The sequence below is a fragment of the Podarcis bocagei genome, assembly GCF_964188305.1.
Source record: "Podarcis bocagei genome assembly, chromosome: 2".
NCBI classification, from domain to species: Eukaryota; Metazoa; Chordata; class Lepidosauria; order Squamata; family Lacertidae; genus Podarcis; species Podarcis bocagei.
Window position 1 is genome coordinate 18,763,693 of NC_138126.1, and position 14,303 is coordinate 18,777,995.

At 46.0% G+C, this 14,303-nt stretch overlaps 2 protein-coding genes across 4 annotated transcripts in view; both read right to left on the bottom strand.

The window, feature by feature from the left end:
• The window catches only part of MPIG6B (megakaryocyte and platelet inhibitory receptor G6b), a 177,345-nt gene that overhangs the window by 117,377 nt on the left and 45,665 nt on the right, over positions 1 to 14,303 (bottom strand). The gene's annotated exons all lie outside the window — the stretch shown is intronic.
• CLIC1 (chloride intracellular channel 1) overlaps positions 1 to 14,303 on the bottom strand; it is a 35,611-nt gene that overhangs the window by 12,239 nt on the left and 9,069 nt on the right. The window lies entirely within an intron of this gene.

The following is a 14,303-nucleotide window of genomic DNA, read 5'->3' on the forward strand; positions in this document are numbered from 1 at the left end:
CCGTCTCTCTCTCTTTTCCACTAGAGCACACACACAGAAAAGACATTGTAAGGAGACTTTGTTCCCAAGCACCACCCCTTTGCTCTCCTCTTAAAGCCAAGCCTGCTGGCACCCTTCCCGTCTCTAACCCAATATTTATGTATTTGCATTTCGCACCATGACGAGAGCAGCCGAGCTTAAAGCACACATACAACACCGTCTGCCTGAAAAAGGGAAATGGGTAAAAATGAAAAACTGGAAATGACACTTTCAAGTTTGCTGCCTCCCCTTCTGACCAGTGTTACAAACTTAGGTATATAAGCTAGGCCCCAAATTGCTCCTTAAACCAAGGTTGTGGTCATCAAAACAGAATGTTTAGTTGCTATTTTGGGGCAAAACAGCTCTAAAGCCTTGTTTTCCGAAAGGTGGACTGTCTGGGATTTGATTCTCAGTCGAACATCTGAGAAGCTCACTCACAACTTTCTGTCATTTGCGGCCGGATCAAGCAAAATTTATTAATTGCAGTTGTTTTGGTAGGTGGCATTTTCATTTGCAAAATTGCTCTGAGGTATTCTATGGAAGAGATTCACAAATGGAATTCAATTAAACCAACCAACAAATGAATAAATATACTGTCTTTTTGAATTCCCCCAATATGGACCAACATAGCTAAAATCTTATAAATTTTTTATTGGTAGATAGGATGGTCGACTTTACAGTCGGCTGTGTGGGCAGGTGAGGAAGGTGAGGAAGCAGGCAGAGGGCCTTCTCGGTAATGGTGCCCGCCCTGTGGAACGCCCTCCCATCAGATGTCAAGGAAATAAACAACTATCTGACTTTTAGAAGACATCTCAAGGCAGCCCTGTTTAGGGAAGTTTTTAATGTTTGATGTTTTGTCGTGTTTTTAATATTTTGTTGGTGAAACCCAGCCAGATGGGTGGGGTACAAATAAATTATCATCATCATCATCATCTTATATCTTTAACAGGAGAGGGGATTTCATCAAGTACAGCCTGCCACGCAACTAGTAAAGGTACAGGGTCCATTTCCCCTTTTGCATCTGGCTAACCTAACAGTAGACTCTCCTTCTCTCCCCCCACCGCCAACTCAAAGAACCCAGGACTCCAGATTCTAAGTCCTCTTTTCTGGCTCCGGATTAGTTCAGAGTACACTCACGCTGGAATAATTTGCTGGGCTTGATAACGCTCTACCTCTGCCACAGCCTTTGGCCTAATCCAGGAAAGATACAGGAGCAAATCAGTGACAACCGACTCCAGCACACGCATACAGTTTGCGAGAGCGTTCCTGCCCACACATGCACACACACCCAGCAAACGGTACTCACATCAAATGCAACTCGGACAATAAAACCAAGGGAATAAAAAGCCGACAACAAGCTACACTGTGAGGAAATGGATTCCAGGGAACAGAGGGAGGGAGGCAGGCGCAGTTTCTGTTAGGTGCCACAAATATGCAGAATGCACCTGCTGATTCAGGGAGATCCAGATTCTGCGCTAGGGTTAATTAATGCAAATGGTGCAACATTCCAGAAGCTGTGTGCACACCTGAGAAGGATGTGGCAAGCTGAGGTGAGCGTCGCTGCAGAGCCCTGAAAGCAATGCTGCGGGGAGGACAGGACTTGCCCGCCGACGCAAGTCTCAGGGGCGCTGCAGCCCTCTCAGGGTCTCACTCCGCAAACCCTTTCTGATGGTGTACACCAGGCACAGGCAAACTCGGCCCTCCAGAAGCTTTGGGACTACAACTCCCATCATCCCCGACCACTGGTCCTGTTAGCTAGGGATGATGGGAGTTGTAGTTTCAAAACATCTGGAGGGCCAAGTTTCGCCATACCTGGTGCACACAGAGGAGGATCCGCAGAATGTCGATGAAGGCTTCCGCCCAGAGCTGCCAACTTCACGATACGATAATCTTTATTGTCATTGTCCCATACAGAACAACGAAATTGAAAAAAAAAATTCTACATCAGACATTCAAAAACCAACAAGCCTGCTATCCCAGCTTGGTTAACCCCCTAAAAACTCTGATACCCCATAATTAAATATAATATACTCCCACAGAGTATATTATGTTTAGGGAAGCTTTTAATGTTTAATAGGTTATTGTATTTTAGTGTTTTGTCGGAAGCCACCCAGAGTGGCTGGGGAAACCCAGCCAGATGGGTGGGGTATAAATAATAAATTATTATTATTATTATTATTATTATTATTATTATTATTATTAAGACTACCTTACACTGCTTTTAAAACCAAAATAGCATTTGGATAAAAACTGTTTCTCAGGCGGCTAGTCGTAGTCAAGGTGCTTTCCACAACTTTCCACGCAGCCAGAAATCCTGCAAGGAGCTCACAGCTGCGCAAGAGACCCGGAAAAGAGGTGTGCAGGTAAATTTGCTGAGAGCAAAGCAGCCACATGCAAAAAGAAAAGGAGAAGGAGATGATGTTCCAGTGCCTTTAATAGTTCTGTACGAGAGGGAATCTCGCAGGGGAGGCCTGGTTAATCAGGGCAAACGGGGCACTGGCCTACCAACTTCAGCCTGCCAGCACCTGTTTGTCATCTTACAACCAGGACGGGAATGGCACTATTTTGTCACCTCCCTCCTCCAGGGTTTCGCTGCTGCCCCTGCAGAGCTCATCTTGTGCAAGGGAATTCCATGGTTTCTGACTGTGCCCTGTGCAGTGTTTCTTCCTTTGGCCTGTAATAATACCCGCCCTTTAAATAGCACTCTAGGTACATTACCTTGCTATAATAACACCTAGTAACGCAGGTCAATATTATTATCCCCTGTGCTGAAGACGAGGGTGGGGACCAGTGAGCAATCAAAAGCAAGCTTGCTTTATTTCATCTGAGAGGTTCCTGGCTTAAGTCCTTTCTCTCCACGCCCCCGTATATTTTTTATTAGATTTTCTATTTTACATTTTAGAGTATTCATTTAAACAACCTTAAAGTATCAGTGACTTCCCTTCTTCTCTTTCCACAGTTCATTTTGCATAACATAAAATCCCTGCATACTTTACATAAACTATACCATTCAGTATTCCATTATTACATCCATCAAAACTTATTTATGCTGTTGAATTTATCTTAATGCTGCCAGCATTTTCAAGTGTACACAATTCCCCCCCCCCCATATACTCAATAAACATTTTATAGGCCAGTATTGTTAGACCTCTATTTAATAGTAATAATAATAATTTATTATTTATACCCCACCCGTCTGGCTGGGTTTCCCCAAACGCTCTGGACAGCTCCCAGCAGAATATTAAAAGCACAATAAAACATCAAACATTAAAAACTTCCATTCAGATGTCTTCTGAAAGTCAGATAGTTGCTTATTTCCTTGACATCTGGTGGGAGGGCGTTCCACAGGGCAGGTACCACCACCGAGAAGGCCCTCTGCCTAGTTCCCTGTAACTTCACTTCTCACAGTGGGGGAACCGCCAGACGGCCCTCAGAGCTGGACCTCAGATGGAGGTGGAGACACTCCTTCAGAGGTTGGATGGCCACCTGTCATGCATGCTTTAGCTGAGATTCCTGCATTGCAGGGGGTTGGATTAGATGACCCTCAGGGTCCCTTCCAACTCCACATTTCTATGATTCCCCCCCGTACAAGTTAAGTTGCTGGACCCAATGACCAACGCTAGTCCTACTTAAGAGTAGACCCTGAAGTTAACAGACATGGCTAACCTAAGACTCATTAGTTTCAATCAATGGGCCTACTCAAGAGTAGGAGCTTAGTTGGGCACAAACCATGATCACATGCATCCGTGGCATGGTCATGTGTCTGCAGAAGTACTAAAACAAAAAATGAAAAGGTCAGATTGCAGCTAATAGACAAGAAGTCAAACACTGGTGAGCTGCAGTGCGACCGTCATCTGAAACCAGGACTGTTGACAGTTCATCCCCCTAACTTCTTGGTTTCTGTGTGATTAATGGATTAAGTTAAGTAATTTTAGCCGTTTATTGCAAAATGGCTCTTTTGAGCCTGCTTCTCTGAAGCCTGAAATGGATTCAAAGAAATCTGCTTCAGACTGGCTTCAGGCCCATATTTGCAAGGTCTGATCCAGCAGGAATCTTCTACAGTGGTACTTCGGGTTAAGAACTTAATTCGTTCCGGAGGTCCGTTCTTAACCTGAAGCACCACTTTAGCTAATGGGGCCTCCTGCTGCCGCTGCGCCGCCAGAGCCCGATTTCTGTTCTCATCCTGAAGCAAAGTTCTTAACCCGAGGTACGATTTCTGGGTTAGCAGAGTCTGTAACCTGAAGGGTCTGTAACCCAAGGTACTACTGTATCTGACTTTTAGAAGACATCTGAAGGCAGTCCTGTTTAGGGAGGCTTTTAATGACTGATGTTTTAATGTATTTTTAATCTTTTGTTGGAAGCTTCATGTTACAGACCCCGCTAACCCAGAAATAGTACCTCAGGTTAAGAACTTTACCTCAGGATGAGAACAGAAATCGTGCTCTGGTGGCATGGCAGCAGCGGGAGGCCCCATTAGCTAAAGTGGTACCTCAGGTTAAGAACACTTTCAGGTTAAGAATGGACCTCCAGAACAAATTAAGTTCTTAACCTGAGGTACCACTATAATCGTTTTCCGTGCTGGGAAAGACTTCCTCCTTTAAGGAGAAAAACAGGCAAAGGTCCATTTTATAGGTAGGGAATCCTGCGTGCATTTCCAGTTTTCCGCCTTTGAACAGAGCCCCTGCAAAATGCACTCAGCTTATCACCTGGAACGTCCAGTGAGTCAGACCACTTGGGTCATCCAGCTCAGTTTTGCCTACACGGACTGGCAGCTGCCCTCCAGGGTTGCTGCAGACCTGGGACCTTCTGCTCTGCAAAGCACTGAGCTACCTGCTGGAGACTGCCAAAAGCCTCGAGAGTCTGCTGATTTTCCTCTCCCCAAACCCTCCTTGCCTGTGCTTGCTGCTCTCTCCGCTGAATTCAGTGATGGGGAAAGCAGCGGTGAAAACAGCCCTTCCTTATTATTACCATATATTCCCTTTGACTCTGCAGAGTCTTGACCTACCTCCCTCCCTGCAATTGGTATATTAAATCCATTCTTATCGCACACATTATTCTTATATCCCTACTGCTTTACATTGAAGGTATCATTCCAGTCCTGCTAGTGTCTTTACACTTTTACAGTTCACCTTTAAATATCCAATTATTCATGATTGTTGGGAAAAGAATACCGTATTTTTTGCTCTATAAGACTCACTTTTTCCCCTCCTAAAAAGTAAGGGGAAATGTGTGTGCGTCTTATGGAGCGAATGCAGGCTGCGCAGCTATCCCAGAAGCCAGAACAGCAAGAGGGATCGCTGCTTCCACTGGGCAGCGATCCCTCTTGCTGTTCTGGCTTCTGAGATTCAGAATATATATTTTTCTTGTTTTCCTCCTCCAAAAACTAGGTGCGTCTTGTGGTCTGGTGCATCTTATAGAGTGAAAAATACGGTATGTAAAGAAAATAATAAAAATTTACTTGGAAGAGAAAACAGCCCTTCCTCCGGTGATTACCTTGGCGCCTGACAAAGACGACAGGCAGCCAGTAGGTGTCCTTCAAACAGAAATCCAAGACGACAGGGGAAGATGTGGCAGAGAGGGAGGGATTCGAAGTCCCACAGTACAGCTCCACCCTAGGCCTGCACAACTTATTTGACCTGTTTATAACAATGTGCTGAATTCCTTTCTAAATACACCTGCCAACCTTGGATTTGTGGAAGCAGCACTGTTGCCAGTGCCACACGATACTCATTCCACATCCGTAAGAACTTGATCTTTCGGTGTGGTCACACCCATACATTGTCAGTCAGTCATTCAGTCAGTTTCATTGCACATAGCCAAAGGCTGCCGCAATGTACACAGAATCGTTCAACAATTAAAAGAAAATACGCTGGATTAATACAAAAAACTGAAAACATTTATATTATCAAGACATTAGCTACATTAAACAGAGCTAAAAAAGTACCTTAATATAAGACATTAAACAATAAAATTTATAGGCTAAAATCATCACATGGCCACTATTATATCAAAAAATAATGTTGATTAATACAATGTGCAATTATAACAGGAGTTTGGTGATAAAGATAGAATATAGCTTGATGTAAAGGTAAAGGTAAAGGGAACCCTGACCATTAGGTCCTGTCGCGACCAACTCTGGGTTTGCGGCGCTCATCTCGCTTTATTGGCCGAGGGAGCCGGCGTACAGCTTCCGGGTCATGTGGCCAGTATGACTAAGCCGCTTCTGGCGAACCAGAGCAGCGCACGGAAACGCCGTTTACCTTCCCGCCGGAGCGGTACCTATTTATCTACTTGCACTTTGACGTGCTTTTGAACTGCTAGGTTGGCAGGAGCAGGGACCGAGCAACGGGAGCTCACCCCATTGCGGGGATTCGAACCGCCAACCTTCTGATCGACAAGTCCTAGGCTCTGTGGTTTAACCCACAGCGCCACCCGTGTCCCTAGCTGGATGTAGATAGGGTCAAATAAATTCATCTCCTTTACAGTTGGTGGCTATCTTGGCTATATAATTTGCTCTAATTTTCCTAGCGGCAGTTGCAAAGAGTGCTACACGTCAGGTCACATACTTATCTGTGTCTGCAAGGAGATATAAAATCATGTCAGAGGGGTTCTGGTCAGAGGACCTTGTCACTATAGGTGCTAAAAATCATTCTCTTGCTTCATTATATAAGGGGCAGCGCAAGATATAATGCATAAGGTCCTCTACTTCAGGACATTCCCTAATGCAAACACGTTCGTTTGCACCCATACGTTGGAACTCCCTGCCTATAGACATCAGACAGGCGTCTTCAATGTTCTCTTTCTGGCGCCTGCTAAAAACATTTTTGTTTAGCAAGCCTATTCAGGTATGTAAAATGCTGGCATGTGTCTTAATCTGGTTGACTTCAATTTTTTAAAATACATTTTAAATAGTTGGTTTTAAATGTTTTTACTAATAATTTCACACACACACACCCTGTTTTTGTAAACCACTATGGAGGACGTTCTTGTTTTACAATCAAGCAGTATATAAACCTTATGGAAGCAATGTTCAACCAATGAAGCTTAATAACTCGGACCATAAACCAACATCTTCCCAGTACGTTTCCTAGCACAATTCAAAGTGTTGGTGCTGACCTTTGAAGCCCTAAATGGCCTCGGCCCAGTATACCTGAAGGAACATCTCCACCCCCATTGTTCTACCCGGACACTGAGGTCCAGCTCCGAGGGCTTTCTGGCGGTTCCCTCACTGCAAGAAGCGAAGTTACAGGGAACCAGGCAGAGGGCCTTCTCGGTAGTGGCCCCCGCCCTGTGGAACACCCTCCCACCAGATGTCAAGGAAATAAACAACTACCTGACTTTCAGAAGACATCTGAAGGCAGCCCTGTTTAGGGAAACAACTATAACCCAGATGGGCGGGGTATAAATAATAAATAATAAATATTATTATTATTATTCCACCAATGAGAAGACAGTGGCACAAAATTGAAACCCACTGAGGCAAAAGAAAATTACACTGCCAAACAATTAATAGATTTTACAGGGAGGATGTTCCAATAGGTATTGGTTGACAAATTTTGGAAGGAGCAATCCACTCCCATCTTTTTGGGGGGCGGGGAGAGGTATCTGGCACAGGGTATCTATTCATGGAAGTTCCTGTTATAAGAAAGCCTGGGAAGGTACCATAAAAGCGAAAACATGGAGAATAAAACTAGCAAGGGCTAAATCAAATCATGTGTAGCAAATCATGTGTAGCAAGGGCTACTGGCCACAATGGTTACATTATCCCTCAATAGCAAGCCTTTGAATTCCAGTTCCTGAGAAATACAGATGGGCACAATGGTCTCGTGCTTACAAGGTTTCCGATAGGCATGGGCCATGGCTGGCCACAGCGAGATGCACCACTAGCCTGATCCAGTAGGGCTCGTCTTCTGTTTTATTTTTTAAAAAGCTGGTGCAAATATATGTGGTGTCAGAACCAAAAGGTTTACAGTGGTGCCTCGCAAGACGAAAAGAATCCGTTCTGTGCTTCTCTTCGTCTAGTGGTTTTTTCGTCTTGCGAAGCAAGCCCATTGAAGGATTAGAGGATTAGCGCTATTAGAGCTATTAGCGGCTTTTAGCGGCTTATCTGCTGATCGGATCAGCTGATAAGCGGCTTAGCGGCTTAGAAAAAGGGGGGGAGGGGAAAAAACCAGCAGGAACTCGCAAGACATTGTCGTCTTGCGAAGCAAGCCCATAGTAAATTCGTTTTGCGAAGCACCCCCAAAACGGAAAACTCTTTCGTCTAGCGAGTTTTCCGTCTTGCGAGGCATTCGTCTTGCGGGGCACCACTGTACTATAAAAAAAAAAAAAATGGGAAAGTTATGACTGGAAGTGGAATGGGAGGCAAAATCGCGTTCGTTCGTAACACGACACACCAGAGGTAATACCTAATTGAGGAGTGGTTTAGTTGCACGTGATTTATTGAATCAATTCAGTTTGCGGAACCAGCCAACAGACTTCACAATTAATTATTACCCTTGGCAAGCTTCATAACCTGCCCTTCACCATAAACGGGGCACACCACAGCATTTAAAATTATACCGTACAGTTTTTAGATATTGTGCACAAACGAGCAGGCATTCCGGGAAGGGACTAAGGTGAATTATGTATTTGTGTCCCACGGACTCCCTATTCAACTTGCTGATTTATCCCCTGTGCTGCTAACGCAGGCAAATAAAGCAGATTCTTGCCAGCCACCGCTCCCCTGTTGCCTCATTCATTCTCCACAATAGGGCTATTTTTCCCCCTCCGCGGCATGACTGGGAAAACAAAGAGCTCACCTGAGGTGCTTCCAAGCTATCGATCACTAGGCCGCCTCGGAATAAAAAATGGCCCCCAACAGACAATTCTCGTTGGAGGGTTAACCTTGCTGGGAACAAAACATTCCTGATGAATTAAGACCCTCACAGAGGGGACTTTATCAGGGTATTCAAACAGCATCTGTTTGCTGACAGGATCAGGGTGTTTGGATGAAAAACAGAGACTTTAAACACACAAACACATGCATCTAGACTGAGACGTCTGGAGAAAAGTTCTGTCTATATAACTCTCCCCACATATTCAAGGTCAGACTATTTTGACCATTTAGTTTGCTACTATCTAAAATGCACTGCCCACGAGCACCATAAAACCCCCTATAGCTTTTGCTGGTGCCCCCCTGGCAAGGCTCCTGGACTGCGGAGTTACTTTTTAAAAAGAAAAAAAGAAATTACCGTATTTTTCGCTCTATAGGACACACCCGACCATAGGAGGAGGAGAAAAGGGGGGGATTCTCCCCCTCTCTGCTCAGTGCCCCTTCAGCGAAGTGGCAGGAGAAACGGAGCCCCTTCCATTTCTCCTCCCACTTCGCTGAAGGGGCACTGCACAGCTCTCCCCCCTGCTGAAGCCAGTAGAGTCTTGCTCTCCCAGCTTCAGCAAAAGGAACCCGAAGCCTTCGGACTGCAGCGCAAGTTCCCACTGCGCTCCAAAGGCTTCAGGCAACTATCCCTGAAGCTTGGAGAGAGAGGGGTGTTGGTGTGACCCCTCTCGCTCTCTAGGCTTCAGCGAAAGCAACGCGAAGCCTCCGGAGCCTCCCTCTGTGCTTTGGAGGCTTCACGTTGCTATCGCTGAAGCCAAGGAGCCTGCATTCGCTCCATAAGACGCACACACATTTCCCCTTAATTTTTGGAGGGGAAAAAGTGCGTCCTATAGAGCGGAAAATACGGTAACTATCCAATCCTCCCCAGAAAGAAAGCTACAAATCACAGCCTGCAAGTACCCTTCAAAGCAATTTCTCTATTAAAGTTCCTTTATCCAATACATTAATACCACACAGAATATTTGCAACAATAACGGGCATGTCTACTCAGAAGTCCCTTTGTGTTTAATAGAGCTTTACTCCCAAGCAAGTGGGTAGGGGATGGCAGCCTATGTTTGGTTTCAGGTTGGCATGGGGGGGGGGAATGGAGTTCTTGTGCCCTTAGCAGCTGCCCAGCAGGCAGAAATTCAACAGGTTAAGCCTTTTCCTGTATGAAAATGCAACTCTGGGGAAAGCTTCGCCATCTCTCTAATTTTGAGTTATGCCACCCCCCCAAAAAAAGCAGTCATTTTGTGGCTGACACACTCTCAAAATTCTGGTCCAAAAAGGTTGGTGAACTGCGGTCTATGACTCGCTGTGGATCCCCAAGGTCTTTCCTTTCATCTGCTATGATGATACTAAGGACCGCAGGGTTGTAGCTCAGTAGGAGAACATCTGCCTTGCCTGAATAAGGACCCGGGTTCAATCCCAGGCATCACAAGATAGGGCTGGGAGAGCCCCTTGCCTCTGCCAGCCAGTGTCAAGAACATTGGGCTTCATGTACCAATACTCTGAGCTGGAATAAAGGCAGCTATCCATCTCCTAAGGACTGAATTATTGAAACTGTATACAGAATTGTGCACCGTCGCTGAGCTGGTCAAACACACCTGGCCAAACACACCTGAGATGTGTGTTTTCAGCCCACGCCCCCTTATTCCTGTGACTGTGCTCTGTTCCAGGTGTTGTTTAATTCTGAATTTTAAATTCCTGCAACCCACCCAGGCCTCAGCCAGAGAAGAGCAGGTCATAAATTTAGTAAGGGACAATAATATGCTCCCAGCTCTCTTAACTGGCCAGAGGCAGTTCCAATATTCTGCTACCTGTTCCTGGTGTCACAATTTGTCCCTAATTTTCCATTTGGGGAAATCTGAAGAACATATTTCTATTTTTAATTTTTCTTTAAAAAGAGAAGTGTTACCATACATATGCACGCATGCACACACACACAAACAAACAAACAAACAAACACACAATCATAGCTCACTGCTTCCCCTTTCTCTATGCCCCCATAGCTACTTATCTAGATAGCAGAAGTTGCTAAAACGGATCTCAGTTGCAGCTAGGAATGCTTGAGGAATTTATCTGTGAATTCTGAGAGGAGCTGGCAAGATCTCCATCTCAGAGACCTGGCTTGCAGATCAGGACACCGGTCGCTTTTAGATTCTGCACCTCTCGGCTCAAAAGCATGCCCAAACAGCACGTAAAATGAATATTTAGAAATGCACAATTTGTGAGAAAAACACACTGCCTGTGTCTGTATTTGCGTTTATTTTTATTTTTTACAAAAGAAGCTTCTTAGATTAAAGCAAAACAGGACGGGAAATGCTTATGCCTGACCACACACACAAAACCAACACAGGCCAGAAATAAAGACTGATTCGCCAACCCCCTAACTGCAGCCTAAGCTCAGTGCCGTCAGATCCATTATGTGATAGTAAGGATTCTGTTAAGCAAGGGCTTTGTTTTTGTTTCTTTTTTACACACACACACACACACAGAGAGAGAGAGAGAGAGAGAGGGGGGGGGGAGGGAGAGAGAGAGAGAGTGTTGTGGGGTTTTGGTTTACTTCTTGGTTAAATGCAGTGTAAGGTAGTCTCTATGGGAGTATATTGCGTGGCAAATCCCCTCCCCCCATGTGAAATGAAGACACCGGACACATTATTTAAGGTTAATGGGCATAAAAGGCCACAACTTTATTGATTACAGGAATTGAAAGGTATTGGCCTTAGGCATTGGCTCCTATCGACTACCCAGCAAGGGTTATCCACAAGCCATGGGAGTCCTGTTGAAGTACGCCAACTAGGATCCCATGGGTGTCACCACTCGGGGGCGTGCCGGATGCCCTTACCTCCCTAGGTTTCGGACAAGGCAACGCCCCCCGGAGTCCTCTACCGGACTACCCTTTTTCTTGGAGGAAGGTGATGGCGCTTCCTTCCCCCTTCATTTGCATAACAATTACCCTTGCCAATGCCTAACCGCCAATACCGAGGAAGTTGTGACGTTTGCTATGAGGTAGGCGAAAAAACCAAAAGGCTGGAAGAGCGCCAAGTTGGAAAAATTCCTACCAGGCCCCTTGCGGCGACCAACCGGAGTCCATAGCAAGGTCATAGCTAGCTAAGCCTCAAGGGTGGGTGGGATGGGAAAACCGGTCAGCTGGAACGGGGCAAAGAGGGTGGTCCCCAGGCGCGCCTGGCCTTAAATGGGTTAGGCCACGCCTCCCCCACCCGCCGAATGGCGGGCAGGGTCGCAGGCACGCCCGGGGATTCCCTTGTTCTCACGGGGGCAGAGGCCAGCCCCCGCATGTGTGGGAGGGGGTGGCCCGCAACCCCCTCTCCTCTCAAGTTCAGAAATGGCTTTGTATTTAATTATGGGGTATCAGAGTTTTTAGGGGGCTAACCAGGCTGGGACAGCTGGGATAGCAAGCTTGTTGTTCTCTGAATGTCTGATGTAGATTTTCTTTTTTTAAATCATTTTTATTAAGTTTGCCATTTTAACAATCCAATCAAATCACATTTAGTGTTCCAAATTATACAAATACATATCAAATAGTCCAAATATTCTGCCTAAATTATATATAAAAAAATAATTGTTGGGACATGCCCATGTTTTCAATTTTGTTGTTCTGTATGGGACAATGACAATAAAGATGATCGTATTGTAAATCAGTGCAGGACGGACTATCACAGAGCAACATAACACCAGCAGAAAAGAGCCTTCAGCAATATATAATAGAATCGCAGGAAGGAATTCAGCATAGCGCTATGGCAGTCATTCTGTCAGTGCACACATTTCAGCTTGCCAGGTGAAATGACCCCCTTCTGCTGGGGTGTTTTCCTTTGCAAAACACGGTGCACTGGCAATGTCATGGGAGTTGCTTCTCTGTGCAGCAATCCCCATGCAGCCAAGGTAGCACATGTGAATCCGGCAAACACATGGCCAAGGGGGAAAAGAAGAGGGGTGGCCCCACACACTTTCGGCTCTGATCCTGCCTGCTGCTACTATGCAATCTCCAGGGCATCCCAGCCACCCCAAACACCACCGTGGGAATGCAGCTCTCAACAGAGAAAAGATTGCCCGCTCCCATGTAAAATTAGCCAATCTGCCGGCACAAAATATAACTGCTGTGAGACATCTCCAGCCTCTGGGCCACTTCAGGCCCCCTCCCCATTTGGCCCACAAGGACCACCTGTCCTAGAGCGGATGTCCTTTAAGATGTCGTGTGAGAGGCAGGGAAACCTGCAGATGGCTGGGCTAACGGGGGCAGGCTGCTGATTGTCTGGGCTTGCAAAGCCTCACCTATCAGCTGATGCTCAGGCCCTGCTTAAGCTTCACTTCTGGCACTTTGCAAGCCGCACTGATCAGCTGATTGGCAGCACAGGCATAAACAGGTCACCTGACATAGTTGTGACGATTGACACGGGGAGACACCTGGGTGACACCTGGCTTGAGAGCAGTACATGTGAAAAGGATCTAGGAGTCTTGGTTGACCACAAACTTGACATGAGCCAACAGTGTGACGCGACAGCTAAAAAAGCCAATGCAATTCTGGGCTGCATCAATAGGAGTATAGCATCTAGATCAAGGGAAGTAATAGTGCCACTGTATTCTGCTCTGGTCAGACCACACCTAGAGTACTGTGTCCAGTTCTGGGCACCACAGTTCAAGAAGGACAGTGACAAACTGGAACGTGTCCAGAGGAGGGCAACCAAAATGGTCAAAGGCCTGGAAATGATGCCTTATGAGGAACGGCTAAGGGAGCTGGGCATGTTTAGCCTGGAGAAGAGGAGGTTAAGGGGTGATATGATAGCCATGTTCAAATATATAAAAGGATGTCACATAGAGGAGGGAGAAAGGTTGTTTTCTGCTGCTCCAGAGAAGCGGACACGGAGCAATGGATCCAAACTACAAGAAAGAAGATTCCACCTAAACATTAGGAAGAACTTCCTGACAGTAAGAGCTGTTCGACAGTGGAATTTGCTGCCAAGGAGTGTGGTGGAGTCTCCTACTTTGGAGGTCTTTAAGCAGAGGCTTGACAACCATATGTCAGGAGTGCTCTGATGGTGTTTCCTGCTTGGCAGGGGGTTGGACTCGATGGCCCTTGTGGTCTCTTCCAACTCTATGATTCTATGAGATAAGGGGCCAACCCACTTCTTTCTTTGGCGATCGCTCGTAGCCAAGTAAGATTGTCTTCCATAAACACGGTTTTAACAATGAGTCCGTAAGTGACTGCGGAGGCCAATTCTGGAGCCACACGTCCTTCAACAGTGGGGACACTGGTTTCCTGGCTTTGACAGACCAGATTCCATCTGGTCCAATATTATGTTCCAACAGCGACCAACCAGAGATGCCTCTGGGGACATACAGACTCTGCAAATGAGAAGCAACAAGGGGTATCTGGCTCTCCCCAGCACCTGGTATTTATGCCTCT